The sequence below is a fragment of the Macrotis lagotis genome, chromosome 6 (genome assembly GCF_037893015.1).
Source record: "Macrotis lagotis isolate mMagLag1 chromosome 6, bilby.v1.9.chrom.fasta, whole genome shotgun sequence".
Taxonomy (NCBI): Eukaryota; Metazoa; Chordata; class Mammalia; order Peramelemorphia; family Peramelidae; genus Macrotis; species Macrotis lagotis.
The window spans coordinates 196,607,329-196,627,913 of record NC_133663.1 but is presented as its reverse complement, the minus strand read 5'-3'; the positions used below and the strand labels follow the sequence as shown (position 1 = coordinate 196,627,913).

The window sequence follows — 20,585 nt, the reverse complement described above, 5'->3', positions numbered from 1 at the left end:
TTGGGAACAGTTTAGTGATAAAAATCAAAATTATAAAATGCATGTATGCAAACTTCATGTAAGATGTTATATCTTATAAGTTTAAATTTTTTCTGAGTTTCAAGATTCTTAAAACTTGTTTTTGGGGAAGGAGACAAGATGTCATTGGCATAAAGAATTTCTAGTAACATGACTCCCTCTACCAATGCAGATCGAAGCAAGCTCTGAAGCTTTTTAGTCCCATAAAGTTGCCTGAGGTATCAAGAGATTAAGTTACTTGTCCAATGTGGACAAGGAGAGAGGGAGAAGTGTGCTGATAAATGGTTTAAGAATTGAATTTCTGTAAAAGAGGAAATTCCCTTGGTATTAATATTATTTTGTTTACTCTACATTATTAACATTTTCCCATCATTACTTAATTCTAGACATTTAAGAAAACAAATCAAGTCCTTATTTGTAGTATTTTGCTAGTTTCTTTTTTTTTTGTTTGTTATTTTTCAAGGCAATGGGTTTAACTGATTTGCCCAAAGTCACACAGCTAAGTAAGTATTATGTGTTTGAGGCTGGATTTAAACTCATGTCCTCCTACCTCCAGGGCTGATATTCTATTCACTGTACCATCTAACTGGCCCCATCAACTTCTTTTTGTTAGATAATAATTAACCCCCCCCAATTACATGTAAAGAAAACTTTAAGCATTCATATTTTAAAGATTCAGAGTTTGAAATTTTTCTTCCTTCTTCCCTTTCTTTTCTTCTGAAAATAGAAAGTAATTTGAAATAGGTTATATATGTGCTATCATGTAAAATATATTTCTATATTAGTCACAATTGTGAAAGAATAAAGATCAAAGGGAAAATAACATGAAAAAGAATAAGTTAACTGAAAAAAATGCTTTGATATACATTGAGTCCTTCAATTCTATATCTGATGTGGAAAGCATTTTTCTTTATGAACCCTTTGTACTTATCTTGTATTATTGTGTTGCTGAAAAGAGCTGAGTCATTCCTATTTGACTGATAACCATACAATGTTGCTGAAGTCTTCATAGGTTTTTTCTGAAATTTGCCTGTTCATTATTTCTTATTGCACAGTTGTATTTCATTACATTACTATATCATGGCTTGTTCAAGTATTGCCCAACTGATTGGCAACTCCTCAATTTCTTCCACAAAAAATATAAATATTTTGCATGACATTTTTATGATTTCTTGGTGATACAGACCTGTATATTGCTGTATCAAAGGATATATACACAATTTGGTTACTCTTTGGGTATAGTTCCAAATTACTCTCCAAAGTAGTTGGATCTGTTCACAACTCCATCAACAACATAGCAATGTTCCCATTTTTCCACATTCTCTCCATCATTTATCATTTCCTTTTTTGTCATTATCTAACATCATAGGTATGAAGTGATACCTGAGAGTTGCTTTAATTTGCATTTCTCTAATCAAACTGATTTAGAGCATTTCTTCATATGCCTATAGATAACTTTGATTTCTTCATCTCAAAACTGCAAGTTCATTTCCTTTGATCATTCATCAATTGAGGAATGATTTGTATTCTTATAAATTTGACTCAATTCTCAACATATTTGAGAAATGAGATCTTTATCAGAAATGCTTTTGGTAAATGTTTAAGAATCCAAATCCAGTTTTCTGCTTTCCCCTTTTTTTTTTTTTAGTTTTTGCTAGGTAATGGGGTTAAGTGGCTTTCCCAAGGCCATACAACTAGGTAATTATTAAGTATCTGAGGCCAGATTTGAACTGAGGTACTCCTAACTCCAGGGCCTTTGCCTATCTAGCTGCCCCTCTGCTTTCCTTTTAATCTTGGTTTCATTGATTTTATTCATACAAAACCTTTTAATTTAATGTAGTCAAAATTATTTATTAATCTATTAATAAAATTAATAATTTATTAATACATTTCACAATGCTCTCTATCTTTTTGGACCATGAATTCTTCCCTTCCACATAGATCTGCCAGGTAGACTATTCCTTGCTCTTCTGTTTTGCTCATGGTATCACCCTTTATGTCTAAATCATTTTGATCTTATCCTATGTAGGATGTGAGATGTTGGTTTAAATGTAGTTTGCATCCTATTGTTTTCTAGTTTTCCAAGTAGTTTTGCTCAAATAAAGAGTTCTTATTTCAAAAGCTGGGGTTGGTTCTTTGGTTTCTGAGAGAGACCACTGACCATCAATTTTTTAATTATTTGCTAGCATAATTCTTAATGATTATCAATTATTCAGAAACCCTGTCTCTCAAACTTTTCAGTTATCTATCAAAAGAAAGTCAATGTTTTGGAAGATTTTTCACCTTTCAATTTGCAAATGTAGTATTCATTCAAGCACAAATATTTAAACTTGAAAACTCCTTTCTCTCCTCTTCAGGAAAATCTTTAGTTGCTGACTGACAGGTCTATTAATTTCAGGTGTGTTCTTTCCCTACTCTCACAAGATATATCTAAGTTCACATCAATAAACAATTCTTGGTACAAACCTCTTATTCAGGGAGGTGTCTTCACAAGTGCCACCCATGCTCACATTCCCCAAATCCCTACTAGAATTAGAGATGAAGAGCTCCCAGAGACTCTGAGAAAGAAAGAAAGGAAAGGAAGAAAGAAGGAAAGGAAGGAAAGGAAGGAAGGAAGGAAGGAAGGAAGGAAGGAAGGAAGGAAGGAAGGAAGGAAGGAAGGAAGGAAGGAAGGAAAGAAAGGAAGGAAGGAAGGAAGGAAGGAAGGAAGAAGGGAGAGAGAGAGAGAGAGAGAGAGAGAGAGAGAGAGAGAGAGAGAGAGAGAGAGAGAGAGAAGGTCTCCAATTAAGAATCCAAATTACACTACCAAACAGAATTCAGGGCAAAATATAGTCAAATATATGGGAAAGGATAGCTTAGATCAAACTGTGAATCTCTCATTCTTGGTCAAATTCAGATGCAGGTAGAGTCCAGATGGTGGTGTGAAGCTAACATGCTCCTGGAACTTTTCCCTACCAAAGATAAATGAAACCTCTACTCTGACATTCACACTACAGATCCCACCAAAAAAAAGTCAGGGTTCACAGAAGTTTTCAATGGTAGACTTTGTGGATGATCTTCAGTGAAGGTCTGTCTCTCTCTTTGAGGGGAGAAAAGGGGTAGTAAAGTCCAGGAGGCAGGAAAGTGGGAAAGCCACAGGAGGCTCTTAGCCACAATGCAGTCCAGGTTCATACAAACAGCAGAGGTTCTGACAGCTAGATAGCAAGCCAGCAGGGAGGATCCCAACTCCAAACAAAATCTGAACCCTGAAAACACCGGGGTAAAAGACAGTATTGGATTGGGAACAAACCACTGTTATATCAGAACCTGGACATAAAGGAGCAACAAAACCTCTGCAAAGGCAAGACCTGGACTGCATAGGCAACATGTCGGCCAACAACAAGCCAGGGATCAGACCCCAGCCCCAGCAAAAAAAAAAAGAGCTTGGATCTTTATTCCGTATACTCCAGGAGCAGAGCAAAAATAATAAAGATGAACAAAAAAACTAAAAGAGCACTCACTAGAGAAACTACTTTACAGACAAAGATAATAACAATGCCACATCTGAAGAAGAAAGCAGTGGAAAATCACTCACAAGGGAAGTGTCAAAACAGTGTATAAATTGGACTCAAATATAAAAGCTCATTGAAGAGCTTAAAAAGAATTTAAAATGGTAAAAAGAAATGAAAGTTATGCAGGAAAATTATGAAAAATTGACCAAAGAAATCAATTCCTTTAAAAGTAAAAATAACCAACTGGAAAAGGAATCACAGAAGCTAATTGAAGAAAATAAAACCCTGAAAATCAGAATTGAATGAATAGAAACCAATGAATCTACAAGACTCCATAAAGCAAAACAAAAAGGTGAAAAAAATGAAAATGTAAAATACCATTTATGGCAAAGGAATGACCTGTAAAATAGATCCAAGAGAGACAATTTACAAATCATTGGACTACTAGAAAGCCTGGACCAAAAAAATAACCTGGAAAACATCACGGAGAAAATTATAAGGGAAAACTTCTCCAATCTACTAGAACAAGAACCCCTCTAAAAAAGACCCCAGGATAAAAACTAAAAGGGCTATAATAGCCAAATTCTAGAACCCTCAAATAAAGGAGAGAATATTACAAGCAGCAAAAAGAAAATAATTCAAATACAAAGGAAATACAATCAGACTCACACAGGAGAGGACCTGAAAAAAAAAAGGTGGGGTCATTGAGTTTATCAAACTCTGGGTTACTGTGGTCATTGTCTTCTGTATTTTGTGTGCTAATCTATTCCATTGATCCAATACGATTTCTTAGCCTAAACCCAGATTCTTTTGATGACTACTGCTTTATAATATGAAACCAGATGTTGCTAGGTCATCTTTCTTTGTATTTCCCCCCATAAATTTTCTTGATATTTTTGATCTTTTTGCTCTTCCAGATGAATTTTATAATTTTTTTCTAGCTCTGTCTAATAATTTTTTGGTAGTTTGATTTCTAAGGTACTGAATAATAATATGACAAAAAAAGAAAAATGATAAATTTTGGAGAGGATGTGGAAAAACTGGGATACAGACTATTTGTGGAATCAAACTGATTCTGGAGAGAAATTGGAGCTGTGTGCAAAGGGAAACTAAACTGCATGACTGTAATTTTTATTATATTAACTCAGCCTATCCATAAATAATCGATATTTTTCCATTTGTTTAGATCTGATTTTATTTGTGTGGAAAGTATTTTGTAATTGTGTTCATATAATTCCTGGGTTTGTCTTGGCAAGTGGACTTCCAAATATTTTGTTGTTTACAATTATTTTAAATGGAATTTCTCTGTATGTCTTGATGCTGGACTTTGTTGTTCATGTAAAGAAATCTGATGATCTGTATGGATTTGTTTCATAATCTACAACATTTCTAAAGTTGTATTGAGTAGTTTTTTAGTTGATTCTCTAGGGTTCTCTAAACGTACCATTATATCATTTGCAAAGAATGATAGTTTTGTTTCCTCATTGCCCATTCTAATGCCTTTAATTTCTAGCTAGCATTTCCAGAATTATTAATATAATAGTGGTGATAATAGTCATTCTTGCTTCACGATCTTATTGGGAAGACTTTGAGGTTTATTCTCATTACAGATGTTTGCTGGTGACTTTTGATAGATATTGCTTATCATTTTCAGGAGTGTTTATCATTTTCAGGAGTTCTCTTTTTATTCCTGTGATTTATATTGTTTTTATAGGAGTGGGTACTACATTTTGTCAAGATTTTTTTTTAGGCTTTTTCAAGGCAAATGGGGTTAAGTGGCTTAACCAAGTCCACACAGCTAGGTAATTATTGTCTGAGGCCAAAATTGAACTCAGGTACTCCTGACTTCAGGGCCGGTGCTCTATCCACTGCACCACCTAGCCACCCCATGCCACCTAGCCACCACTTTGTCAAGATTTTTTTAGCATCTCTTGTTGTTTTGTTATTTGATATGGACAATTATATTGACAGCTTTCCTAATATTGAACAAATTCTGCATTCCTAATCATAGTGTATAATCTTTGTGATATATTACTGTAACCACCTTGCTAGTATTTTGTTCAAAATATTTGCATAAGGATTCATTAGGGAAGTTAGTTTATAATTTTCTGTATTGGCTCTACCTGATTTAGGAATCAGTCCCGTATTTGTATCATAAAAGGAATTTGGTAAGATTCTTTCTCTGACTGTGTAGTTTATATAGTATTGGAATTAATTGTTCTTTTTATGTTTTTAGAATTAATTCATGAACCTGTTGGTCCTGGGGATTTTTTCCCTAGGGAGTTAATTAATGACTTGTTCTATTTCTTTTTCTAAGATGAAGTTATTTAAGCATTCCATTTCCTAAGCTTTATACTCTTTCTGTTGTTTCAGAACTTGCTTTGCTGTGCTAATCAGTTTTTGCCAGTATAATCTAGATCAAGCCCCTCATTGGCTACACAAGAAGTCATCTTGACTTTGAGTTCTCCATCATGCAATTTTTCTTCTCTTATATACCTAACTACAACTGCAATGTGCTTTTTGACTTTTAAAAACAAATGTTAAGACTAATGAAGTTTTATATATATATATATATATATATATATATATATATATATATGTATATATACAGAGTATGTCTTATGTGTTTACTGATGTCTCTTCCTTAAGGTAGGTAGGGAACAAGTGTAACAAAAACCTATGAATAAACAGGAATTTTCAAATCAGTTAAAAATAGATAATACATTCATTCTGAATTTCCCTTTATTCTTTCCCTCCCCCACTCCATCTTTTCCTTTCTTCTCTTTCTCTTCCTGTCCTCCCTCTTTTTCCTCCTTTCCTTTTTCCCTTCCTCCCTCCCTTCTTCCTTCCTTCCTTCCTTCCTTCCTTCCTTCCTTCCTTCCTTCCTTCCTTCCTTCCTTCCTTCCTTCCTTTCTTTCTTCCTTCCTTCCTTCCTTCCATCTCCTCTCCTTTTTTTGCAAGCCTTTTTGAGCACATAATCTTTGGTTTAGATTTACTCAATTTTTTATTCAGCATATACTATTTAGTTTACTCAGTAAGAATGCAGTTTAATAGGAGTCATTCCAATGAAGCCTATCTGCATGAATAGTACAAAACTTAGGTTTAAGTTAGATCAGTGTCTCAGGTAGAAAGCACTGAGCAAGGGGTGGCTAGGTGGTGTAGTGGATAAAGCACTTACCCTGGAGTCAGGAGTACCTGGGTTCAAATCTGGTCTCAGACACTTAATAATTACCTAGCTGTGTGGCCTTAGGCAAGCCACTTAACCCCATTTGCCTTGCAAAAAAAAAAAAAAAAAAAAAAGAAAGCTCTGGGCATGATTTCATTGCATGGATGCCAAGAGCAGTACACACCTTGTATTTACAAAGTCTGCTGTTTCTGCCTTAGTCATTTGTTTTCCCCTTGTGAAACTGATTTCTATTGATTGTACATTGGATTATATCTGTTCCTCCAGGCTATAATATATGCTGTTTAGGAAGAGATATTTGAGATCTATTTTCAACAGGAAAACAAGATTGATTATTTTCAAAATGATCCTTGGTAACAAAGTAAATTCCTTTAAACATATTTCAAAAGTTGTAAGATAATTTATACTTAAATCTCTTGTCTGAATTCAGGAAAACTTTATAACCTTCAAGCCACATAAGGGAGATGAATGATTGAATGAAAAAATATTTACTAAATTCTTACTCTGTGTCAATCATGGTCCTAACTGCTGAAGACAGATGAGGAAAGTGATAGTCCCTGCTCTTGAGGAGCTAATAGGGTTAGAAAAAAATGTAGGAGGGAAAACTGAATGCAGATTAGTCAGGATGAAGTAACTTCTTCCTTTTTTTACGCTATACTCTGTTCCCCATTGAAACTATAGCAGGATAGGTTGTTGTATCATGGAAGCTTGTTTATGTGTGTATGTATATACACATTGGGTATCCTAAAAGTCACATATACGCATTATTTTTCTCCCATTTCTTTTTTTTTTTTAGGTTTTTGCAAGGCAAATGGGGTTAAGTGGCTTGCCCAGGGCCACACAGCTAGGTAATTATTAAGTGTCTGAGGCCAGATTTGAACCCAGGTACTCCTGACTCTAGGGCCGGTGCTCTATCCACTGCACCACAAAACTCTATAAATGTTTAGATATAAATATGTAGATATAGATATATCTCTGTGTATGCTTATATGTATTTATGTGTGTATGTTTATGTATACAGTAGACATCAACACATACTAGCTAGATAAAAAATGTCTTAACTACACTTAAATTAATTTTCCTGGCAATTTTATCAATAGTAATAATCAACCTCACTGAACAATGTAGGAAGATATATCTCCTTGTGCCCTGTCACCCAAGAAAACAGAGACAGTATATTTTGTGGCTCATAATAAAGTTAGTGTTTAAATTTATACTACATTTGCACTCTTTTCTAGGCAATTAGGAGGTGCTGAGCATGATGTCAGGAAGAGTCATCTTTGGGAGTTCATATTTGATCTCAGACACTTAATAATTTTGCAACCTTGGGCAAGTCACTTAACCTTGTTTGCCTCAGTGAAATTAGTAAAATCAGTAAAATGAGCTGGAGAAGGAAATGGCAAACTAATATCTTTACCAAGATAAACCCCAAATGGGGCCAAGAAAAATCAGACATGACTGAAAAACAACAAGAGCAATATATATCTTATTGTATACATGAGAGGTATTTTATACCACCATATGAATATATAATCAGAATAAGGATATGATTTAATAGTAATTGAGAAACACAATGGTTCGTGTTCTTTGATTGAGTCAAGAAGGGAATAACTTGATGGCTAACCAAATAAGCTAATACTGTCTCTAGGGACTTTTAATAGAGAAATTTCTTCTTTTGGGGGGGGAGGGGCAGCAAGAAAAGATCTAGATTTTAATTCACATGTTGCAAAAAAGTTTTACAGGTTACTACAAAAAGTTCATAAGTTACTACATAAAGTTCCTAGGTGACTTAAAAAAGTTCACAGGTCAAGTTCTTTGGAGAAGCAACAACGTAGTGAGATTTAATAGAAGTAGTGAAGTTAAGTTTGAAATAACCACAAGCTGGGCTGGTGAGAATATCAAGGACTGCTAAGTAAGAGGAAAGAATGTGAAATTATTTAGGGGATCACATTGGAAGACAAGCAAGCAGGGGATAAATAGTAGAGAAGAGCAAGGGAGTGAGGGATCATGCTCTCCCAGAGTAGGTTGCCTGCTAAAGACAGAGGAGCACTAATAGAGAAATTTCGACAGAAATCCTAGCAGTGGTCTGTTGAGTGGTAGAAAATCCTGTGATGATAGACTTCTGAGAAGATATTGTTCTCAGGCAGAAAGGAGCAGGTTCTTTTCCCTCCTATCTCCATTGACCAAGTAATGACCTTGTAAACTTCCAAAAGTCAAAAGATCTGGAATTTATTTTGGAGCAGTACAGTCAGAGCATCAGCAACTGATAGCAACATTTACATTAGAAGCAGAAAGAGAAACTAAATACAAAGTAGATACACTGAAAGAAAGACAACATTAGGGCTCTACAAGAGCACTGACCCCAAGACCCCAGTTAAGAACTGCAACTAAGAGAAACTTCATGAAGACTCTATAAAGGGAGAAAATGATTTACAGGAGCTGTTTTCCTTTTGGCTACTTATACTCTTGAAATTTGATACCACTCCTCAGAGATGTTGTGTGTGTATAAGGGGAGAATATTCCCCCAGTTTGGGATGATTCCCCCCCCCCCATATTGGGAAGATAACAATTGCTTTGTTAAATTGCATAGAAAATCTTCTTTCTAAAAATTAATTAATTTGATAATATAGAGCAATCTGGTAGAGTATCAAGAACAAGAATATTATAGCAAAGGCCTCATTTCTCAAATATAAGGGGAACTGAGCCAAATTTATAAGAATACAAGCCATTCACCCAATTGGTAAATGCTCAAAGGCAATTTTGAGAAGATATCAAAACTAGTTATAGTCGTATGAAGAAGTGCTGTAAATCACTTTTGATTATTTGACAAAATGCAAATTAAAATACCTTTGAAATACCTCCTCACACCTATCAGATTGGACAATATGACAAAAAAGGAAGATGATAAATGTTGGAGAAGATGTGGGAATATTGGTACACTAATGCATTGTTGGTGGAGTTGTGAACCTGTCCAATCATTCTGTAAGAGCAATTTGGAACTACACCCAAAGGTATAAACTAACCCAAATTGTATACCCTGTGATTTAGCAATACTGCTATTAATTCTCTATCCTAAAGAGATCACAAAAAAAGGAAAAATGAACTACATGAGCAAAAATATTTATAGCAGCTCTTTTTGTGATTGCAAAATATTGGAAGGTAAGGAGATGCCTATTAGTTGAAAAATGGCAAAACAAGCAGTAGTATATGAATGCAATGAAATGCTATTGTGCAATAAGAAGTGATAAGCAGGCGATACCTGGAAAGACCTGTCCAAACTGAAGCCAAGTGAAATGAACAGAACCTGAAAAATAATGTACACAGTATCAACAACATTTGTGTGGTAATCAACTATTTTAGCACTTCTTAGAAATATAATGGAATTTGATTGCAAATCAAACTATATTTTTAAATTTATTTTATTTACTTTGGTTTTTTCTTTTGATTTCTTTGTTCTACAACTGAGACTTACATGAAAATATATTTTATATGAGATTGCATATATAAACTATATCAAACTACCTACCATTTTTGCTTCACGAATTTACATGTCATCCTTGTGCAGGGGCCATGCTAATCTTCTCTATATTATTGCAATTTTAGTAAAGGTGCTGCCAAAGTGAGCACTACCTATCATTTTCAGAGGGGGAGGGAAAGAGAAAAATTGGGAATTTGAAATCTTGTAAAAATTAATGCTAAAAATTTTCTTGACATGTAATTCAAAGAAAATAAAATGCTATTAAAAGAGAAAAATTTAAAAACAAACTTAAAAAAGTACTAGAAACCCCAGTTCTTCACAGTTACTCCTAGAACTCTATAAATTAGGAAAGTAAGCCCAAGAAAGATAAATTTAAGCATATCTATTTGGAAGTTGAACTCCATTTCTATTTTTTAAAACAATGCCAAATATATTGTCACAAAGATGATATAAAGAAATTTCTTAGATGAAAGATTGTAAAAGAAAGCCCTTTATATTCTGTCATACATGTGAATGATTTTAAATGACAGTTCCAAGTGATTAACCAATTTCTTGTCAGATTAAAGTAAGATCCTTCAAATTGCCTTTATTCTTTACTCACAAGAAGTCTTCAGTTATTTAGAACAAGGATGCTATTTGCAATTTTCCAAAATAACTTGGTATTGCATGTTTTTGAGTCATGACAGTGTTGAATTCTAGAAGCACAAGATATGTAGCCAGAGCAAACTAACTTTGTGATGTATTTGTCACTATCTTAGTCTCTCTGAGCCTCACAGAATCATATAATTTCAGACAAGAATTCCATATATGAAAAGTGGCCATACTATTTTTGCCTAAAAGTATCAAATGATGTCTATATCTAACCTGTTTCACTAATTGTTGGGAAATTTTGCCTTATATGAAGCCTGTTTTAGCCTTCAATTTTCAATCTTTTCTATCCTATTTGCTTATTTTCTTTAAGTCAACTGAAAGCTAGTTCTTATTCCACATGATAGACTTAAGTATATTTAAAGACAGCTGTTATGTTCCAACTTATAAGTTATTGCTTCTCCTGTTAAACAGTTCTCATTCGTTCAACTGATCCATGAAGGGTGTGAATTCAAGGCTCTCCTGATCACTCTTTTCTTGACAAACTCTAGTTTATCATTTTCTTTTCTAAAATGCAACAACCAGAACTGAAGAGAAGGCCCTAAGTCTGACCAAGGTGGAATACAGAGAGACTACACCTCTTTTAATTTAGATTGACTTTTTCTTCTCTGAAATATCACATTGTTGATTCATGAAATATACACTATCCTAAAACTACTGCATCTTTTTCAGACAAAATAGTGTCTAGTCAAGCTTACCACTCTTGTATTTGTGAAGGTAACTTTTTAAACCCAAATATAATACTCTGCTAATCCTTAATAAATTTCATTAAATTTTAGGTTCATTAAAATATTACAAACTTGCAAGATTACTTTGAATCCGGACTGCCATTTTCTGTTATTTGCAAATATGATAAACATTCTGGACATTACCAAATAGATACTTTGACAAATGATGTTAAATAGCATGAAAATATAAATATCCCCTCATCTCCCCCCAATTGGGAGTTATATTGAAGAGTTTCTTCCAGATTCACATAAGACCAATGGTATCAATCCATTGAAATGTACTAACTTCTAATCTTTATCTTATATTTATCTTTTCCATACAGATATTTAACAAGAGTTTTGATGAAATCTAAGTAAATTATATATACAACATTCACTTGACTAATAACTTTGTCAGAAAAATAAAATTAGATTAACTTGACCTGTTTTTTATGTTTCTATGCTGATGTTTGTATTTTTTTAACTAGGTGTTCATTTACCATATCCCTTTACTAATGCATTATATAGTTTTGCCAGTAATCAAATTCAACATCATTTATTTACTCATTGGTATAGACTCTCTAGACTGCTGCTCTTTGTGAGAAACAAGACATTTGCCCTTGTCATGTTCTATGGTAGCTCTCATTCTAGCTAGACTGCCTTTTAGGAATTATTGACAGGTGCTCAATTATCACATCTGATTATTTTTTCATTTTTTATTGATATAGTTCATTGAGGCTATGTGACCTGAATCCATCAAGATTGGTTAGGTGCTTTCTTGCTTTCCTTATCTTGATTATCAATTTTCTGTTGACTATATTTGCTCTTTCCCTTCTGATCCAAAGACCATTCTCCTTGCCAGAGAAAATGGAAGGAAAATTAGAACATAGTGGCCTTCTGTCTGTAATCAGTTAGCATTGCTTCATTCAATCCAAATAGTAATCCTATCCCTTCTTTGATCCTCTTCTTTTCAGTATAGCCAGAAAAAATCCTTTTTCCATTTATGCTTCAGTTCATTCTAATCATTTGAATTCCTAACACTAATTTTATAGGAATTTTCTAACCTTTTTTAATATTCTTCTTTTATATTGATTTCTATACATTTCTTCAGAAAACCGAGATAGTTGCTGAGTTCCCAGACGTCCAGATGCTTCTCTTTATAGACAACTTCTTTTTTCACTCCTTCTCATCAGAATTAAAAAAGAAAATGTCTTTAAAATTTCCTTACTGAGAGATTCCACTATCTCCTGGTCTGATTTCTCCTGAAGAATTTCAGTCTGTGAAATTATACTTCTCCTTTTTCCTAATCTATAGAAGTCTGCTTTTCCAAAGTCTGTTCTCTATGTCAAATGATTCCCAGTTTCTGTCTCCTAATCCATTACACATTCTGTATAGAGTACTCATTTCATTAGGGCAGGCAGGTGGCATGGTGGCTAGAATGGGTCTGGAGTCAGGATAACCCATCTTTCTCAGTTCAGATCTGACTTCAGACATGTAATAGATGTGTGACCCAGAACAAGTCATTTAATTATATTTGCTTCAGTTTCCTCATTTATAAAATGAACTGGAGAAGGAAATAGCAAATTATTTCAGTTTCTTTGCCAAGCAATATCCTATGAGTCATGGAGAATCGAACACAACTGAAAAAAATGACTAAGCAATGAAATTCATTTAAATGTACAGTTCCTACCATCTCTTTGTTTAAAAATAAACAAAAAAGGGGCAGCTAGGTGGAGCAGTGGATAGAGCACCAGACCTGGAGTCAGGAGGACCTGAGTTCAAATCCAGCCTCAGAAACTGTGTGACCTTGGGCAAGTCACTTAGCCCCATTGGCTTGTTTAAAAAAAGTCAATAAAAGTGAACAAAAAGTTTGATGCATTTTTATGACTTTTTTCCAGTGTATTTCCTCTTGTCATTAATGTCTCCTTTGTGATAAAGAAAGTGTTCATAAAACCAATCAGCAAAATAACTTCAACTCACAGCATATATGCACCATTCTGTCCCTGTGGACCCACTCAGTTGAGTGGAAGAAAATGTTTTTCAGCATCTGACCTCAAGGACCAAAATTATTCATTGAAATTAATCTGAATTTAGCTTCTTTTTGGTGTTTTCTTGTCTTTGAAGTTTTCCCATATTTTTCTATTGCCTCTTAGTAATTGTTCCTCTCAGTACAATGTAATTAGATAGATGGTACCAATGAGTTGTTTAATAAAGTCTCTAAGAACCCAAGTTTATTTCCCTAAAACAATTATGCATCAGAGTAATGCTTTTTTGGTAATATTACTTTTGTTTACCCTCAACAAATAGTTAATTATTGACTCATCAATATGTGATCTTTGTCTAATGATTAAGATCATATTTTAAGATCCAGAAGGAGCCTTAGAGGTCATCTAGTCTTCTTTCATTTTATAGATAAACAAACTAAGGAACAGAGAGTTAAAGTGATTTGACCAAATAAACAGCAGAGGCTGGATGTGAACTGATTCCAAATTCAGTACTCTGAATTATATATACTCACACCTCCCCAGTGAGTAGATCTAATACTATCTCTAATGAATAGATGTATTACTAGCGGAAACTTCTGTGAGTAAATATGTTAACTGAAGAAATCACATCTGATTGAATTTCTTGGCATAAACGAAACTGCATAAAAAATAAAGAAAAACTGTAGTTAAATAAAGAGATGGTTTTCTGGTTTCCCTTGAAGAGGTAAATAAAGGAGTCAGAGGAGTTGGTTTGATTGTGTACCCAAAGGAAACAAGAAACATCATTTCATGGAACACTTGATCGTCTTGCCTTGCAGTACTCATGAAAGACATAAACAAACAGAAACCACAGATTCTGCCAACTTCTGTTACAGAGGATAAAGAAGTGAAGAAATTCTATGAAATACATATAACCTGATACTCAGTGACTTAAATGTGAAGATGTACAGGAAGTGCAATGAAAATTATGTTAGAAATAAAATTTGGTACTCATAACTTAAATTAATCAGAATTTTGTAAACTGAATTGTAAAATTTACAGAAGTTTCATACTACCTTCTCACCCCTAAATATTTTTGTGAAGAGAAGAGGCACCAAAACTGATGAGCACAGAATAGCAGAAAATTAATGTTACTTAACAAACAGGAAAATTTCTGATGGTCACTCAGAATAGACTAGAGGATAGGAACCTGTCTATAAGCAGGAAATGGCTTTGGTAGAGTCTAGTGTCAGTACTATAAGAAAGTGATGAAAGTAAGAATTGATGGCACTATAATTCTAAAAAATATTAAAAGAAGCCAAATTATGAGAATATAGCTGTATCTTTGGCCTGTATTTGATTGTTGCAAATAGGTAATTGAGCAAGGGTCAGTGAACTCAGAGTAGGAGTGAGTAAAATGTGTGCCAGGAAGAGAGCAGGTGAATCTGAAAGTCAGGGAATAACTCTGGCATATATATTGCTCAATTTCTGTCTGTTGTGGCATATTACAGTGTTGCTGATGTCTGTGACCCAAAAAAGTGACTTTTAACTTGACAGTCTCATTTTATGTTAAAACTCAAAGAATTTGTATTGATTTTTAATTTATGAAACAAATTACCAAAATAATTTCCATAACAATGCCATTTGCATTGTTTGCTCATTAACTGGAAAATTTACTTTCCATCACATTTATGTGTTTAATTTCATTTTTGACTTAAGATAATGAAAAAGAAAGTCATTTCACTCATTTCTATTCTAACAGCAATGTTGCTTCATATTTGTATCATTTTTCTAATCCACTTTTAATCCACTGGCACAGTATCTTAGGAGCCCAATAAACATGAAAAACTCTTACTTTTCATGAAGAAAGTGAAACAGAGAAGCTAAATGCTTGCTCAAGGTTATACAGCAAATTAAATCAGAGTTAGGTAAGAACACTGTATTATAGAATCCTCTGTGGCCAGACCACTTTGTGTTATTTAAAAATGATCATCACCTAATTGCTATTAGGTAATAATGCTATAACTGTCTAGAAAAGTCAATGGGACATAGAAAAATGAAACATTCATCCAGATAATTGAATTAAAGCCTCATATTTGTCCCCAATTTTCTGGATACCATATGAAAAAGACTTTCACCTTTAAGATTTTTGTTATTATTTTGTTTCTATTATTTAGATCATTACCTTAGTTCTCTCTGGTTCATATCCCATTTCTGACACACCAACCTCTGTGACCTTGGGCAAGTCATTTAACCTCAGGTTCTTCATGAATAAAATGAGGCAGTAGTAATAAATGGCTTCTAAAATTTCTTCTGGCTCTAGATCTATCATTCTATGTTATATTCTTTGCTTTGTTTCTTGAGGTTTGCCAAACTGCATTGTGTTGAGTGGAAAAGAATTTATCTACATCTAATTCTATTTTAAATTTAATGATTCATGAAAGCAGGTGCAAATGGTTATTGTGAGATTGTTCTCCTCAGGCAAATGTTGGGTACAAGCTCTTTGATCAAAGACTTCCAACATGAGCATATACTTGATTCCTTACAATTAAGGACTTGAGGCCATGAGTGATGATACTTGAGTTAAATTAGAAGACACCTCATTTTAATCTGACTATCTTTCATTACTCATTTATGCCCTGGGGATTGAAAAATTTCCTGAAAAGTATATTTGCCTTCTTTTTCACTACTTCAAAATGAACTGTGATTTCACCTGTATATTACTCCCTTTATTTATGTAGCACAAAACCATTCCATGTTTTAGATTAATAAATTTGTTTTGGGGAAAAAATATAGTCTTAATTTTTTGGCCAACATTCTGGTCTCTAATTTTGGCTAGACAAGTTCTCCAATAACAATTCATCTCCTGAGCCTTTGTTTTAAAGTATTTTTCTATTTTTTAAAGATATAACAGAGATTAAAGTCTGTTGGAACAGCCTTTAAGAACAAAGAGTGACTTCCATTCAATGATTAGACATTAGAGGAAAATGTAGTGGAGATTTTCCCCCCTTGTGACAAATTAAAAGAAATATTTGAACACCAAAACTAATGTGAAATGGATAAATGGGAGAGGGGAGGAAACTTCTTTTGAAAAGGATTGATTATTGCATTGGAAATGAGGATCAGTGTTTAAATTCTGGATCTCTTTGATCTTGGACAAATCACTCAAAGTCTCCTGGTCTCATTTTTTTTTAATTGGTGAAATGAGGAGTTTAGACAAGATGGCCTCCATAGTTTCTTCTATTTCTGAATGTTGTTGATGTAGTAGATAAAGTATAAGTCCTGAATTCAGATTTTCTCTCAGAGACTTGAAATCCTGGATAAATCAGTTAAACTCCTTCAGCCTTGGTTTCTTCATTTTCTTTTACCTTAATGGATATTTCTTTGGGTTCTGGAGAAGTTTAAAAAAAAGGTGATAGACAACAGAAAGAAGGGGAAGACAGAAAGGTGGCATCAGATTTCCTTATGCTAACTTGGAAATTTGAGAGTGGTTTTAAAGCTGATCAAGAGAAACAGAAAAACTATTGCCTTATATTCTCCCTATCAAGTGCCCTTTGACATGTAATCTTTTTTTTAATTTCTTTTAGGTTTTTTTTTTGCAAGGCAATGGGGTTAAGTGGCTTGCCCAAGGCCACGCACAGCTAGGCAATTACTAAGTGTTTGAGGCCGGATTTGAACTCAGGTAGTCCTGACTCTGGGACCGGTGCTCTATCCACTGTGCCACCTAGCCACCCCTTGACATGTAATCTTACAAAACTTTACTGAGTCCTGAAAATCTGCCCAAGGATGCCTTTGAATCCCAGTGGTCTACAGATTGGCAAAATAAACAAATGTGAAGTAGATAAAGTTATAAGTATAGTTTTTTTTACTGAGTTGAGATTTTTTTTTACCTTTGTATCATTTTTTACAAGGCAAAAATACCATTATATTGTCTCTGCTCCTGCCCCTTTGGTTTATTAGGTGTTTATTCTAAAAGTTTCATATTCAAATGCAAAGTACATACTATATAATCCTCTTCTTATAGAATCCTGATTTAGAATTGCACATAAGTTTTATATTACAGAAATTATGTATGTCTTAAATTTACTATGTATAATTATGTATTTTGGGGTGTACTAAATGTGTTGAACCTTAGAAATATTGTTTTAAAAACAAAAAATAACTATCATAATAAATGCTACTATAATTTGGTTTCACGGAACACACTTTTAAAGAAGCTTTATAGCAGTTAGCAGTAAAGTTGTAATTATTATGCTTCCTGCCTCAATCATTGTGGCTGCTTCTTAGGTGTGTCATTCCCAAGGAATTTTATACTAGCAGCTACCAGCAAGTGTTCAAATTTATACATACACATATACATATATGGGACATGCAACTATAAATATATATATATATACACACACACATGCTTATATGTGTAAACCTTTAACATAAATTTAATGTAAGTCTTTAGCAATATAATTGCCACTCAATTATCTGAATTGGAATTATATGGTTTTCAGATTTTCTAGAGCAATATTTTAAAAATCTCAAACTTGTTGCTGCCTAGCATGTTTATGTATAAGCTCCCCTGTTCTTTACCTCCATAAACTGGGGTCTGCAAAAGAAATGCCTATGCACTTTAATTTTAGCACAAGAAAAACATAATTAAGAAAATAAGTTTCTTGGGAAGAAAATTACAGGGAGCACCAAAGCCCAAAGATCTAGCTAAATGATGTGGCATTGGTTCATCAAGATCTATCAGTTTAAGGTTGGGAGTGAAAAATTAGAATGAATACCAATTTTGGTTTGTTTGTTGTATACGATTATCCACCACTGATTCTCTCAGTATAGCTATTTTAGGACTTTTTTAAGTAAAATTTTTCTGTAGTTCCTTTGAGAAAGAAATTCACTGAGAAACTTAAATGCATCTTTTTCAATATTTAGTTTTTTTTCCCTTTAATTTTCTTTACCTTTTGTTTCAGTTTAAGTTTCTATTTCTCTCCCTTCCACCATGGACTGGAGAGGCCACTATCTGTTAGATAGATCTTTAAATGGATCTAGATAAAATCATCCAATGCACACATCATTTCTTAGAAGTTAATGATTCAAATCCAGTCTCAAACACTTAATAATTACCTAGCTGTGTGGCCTTGGGCAAGCCACTTAACCCCCTTTGCCTTGCAAAAACCTAAAAAAAAAAAAGAATTTAATGAAAGATTAGGAATTTATCAGAATAGGAAAATCCCAATTCTGTTCTTAATCGCTTTGAAGCATGGCAAGTGCCTCAGTGACCTGATAACTAATGACCTGATGAAGGTCTGAAATTTAATAACACTTTGAAGGACAAAACTTTTAATTGATGGAGTGTATATATTTTAATCAATAAAGCAAAGAAAAAATAGAGGATGAAAATAATAGCATGCAATTTTTTAAATAAATTAATAATATTGTAAATTACTTATCTGCTTAGAGTGATGAGAGATCATTTGGGTCATGTGATTATTTTTGCCTAAACATTTCCTTAGTTCCCACTAATCCCCCCCCAAAAATAAAAGAATTTTGTGCCAGAACAATTTCAAAGGAATCCAAAGAATCCAAACTAAGCAAAATTCACTAATTATGAATTAATATTAGAAATACAGATGGAGAATGAACTGGGCTCAGAGTTTTAAAAAGAGTAGAAAAGATTTTGGGAAAATTACAATATACTCAGATCCAGAATTTCTCATTTTTTTGCTATTTTACTGATGTTGCTGTTTGTAAGAAAGACCAGGAATGCCATTGCCTCTGACACTGCACACAGAGGACAATAAAGCAAGGGGATTGGGAAACCTGTAACAAATAACCAATGAAGTACTCTCAAAAGAACAGGAGTAAAAGATGTCATCAATAAATTACATAGAAGAAAGAGAAGATGAACAGCTCCCATAGTAACAGTGAGGAGTAACAGCTGAAGAGTATTCCACTGACACCTTTGTGATGTTGGGAGAAAGTGAGGAAGACTGATGTTATGTCATATAATCTTGTCATAAATGTTTGGGATCCTATGGATGAGAACCACATAGAATAGGCAGAACTAAGTAGTATGGAATTTGTTGTGAATTTTAGTTTCATGTGGAGGAACAGCAAGTGGGTTAATGTTCCTGGATTGTAGAAGAGTTTTAAAAGCCAAATAGATGATTATATTTGATCTCATAGGCAATAGGCAGTCACTGGTATTTATACAATAGGGATATGATGTGGTTAGACTTGTACTTTATGAAAATGGTTTTGGAGGTTGAGTGGAGGATGGATTGGAGTGGGAAGGGACTTGAGGCAGGGAGATAAATCAGGAGACCATTATATTGGGTCAGACATGAGCTTATGAAGACCCGTATGGGGTTGGTAGCTGGTTTGGATGAATAGAAGAGGTAGTTTTAAAGTATAATTGAAAAAGTTGATAATGAATTGATGTTTGAGAGAGGGAAGGGTCAAGGATGACATTGGGGTTGTGAATCCTTGATAATTGGGATGTTGCATTCCTTAACTATAATAGGAAAATTCTGAAGAGAGGAGGACTTGGGAGGAAAGACTTGTGTTTTGCATATATTGAGTTTCAGATATCAATGAGACATCTATTATGAGATAGTCAAAAGAAAGTTGGAGATGCCAGCCTGGTAATAAGTTTAGAGGTTAGGGCTGCATATGCAGATTTGAAAATTATCTCATAAAGATAGTAACTGAACCTATGGAAGCTGATAATCACCAAGTGAATAATATAGGGGGAGAAAAGAGAAGAGGAAACAGGACAGAGCCTTGATGGAAATTCTTGGTTACGGGGCATTACCTGAAAGAAGATCTAGCAAAGGAGACCGAGAAGAAACAATCAGGTGGCAGAACTATGAAAAAAAGTATCTAGGAGAGAAGATGTTAGAGATGCTAGAGATGTTGCAGAAGGAATTGCAAATGAAGGCATTTGATAGGAGGTTGGACTAGATAATCCCTAAGGTGTATCCCAGGTTACAGACTCAAAATATTCTTGTTGTTTCTTAAAGAAGATTATTTATTCCATTCCCTATTCTTTTTTTTTCAAGGCAATGGAGTTGAGTGGCTTGCCCAAGGCCACACACAGCT

At 33.9% G+C, this 20,585-nt stretch overlaps 1 protein-coding gene and 1 non-coding gene across 2 annotated transcripts in view; one reads left to right on the top strand and one right to left on the bottom strand.

Moving 5' to 3' along the window:
• Positions 1-20,585, top strand: part of SLC9A2 (solute carrier family 9 member A2) — a 143,056-nt gene that overhangs the window by 55,969 nt on the left and 66,502 nt on the right. The window lies entirely within an intron of this gene.
• LOC141492452 (U6 spliceosomal RNA) lies at positions 10,214-10,320 on the bottom strand. The gene has a single exon (XR_012469918.1). It is a non-coding gene; the product is annotated as a U6 spliceosomal RNA (small nuclear RNA).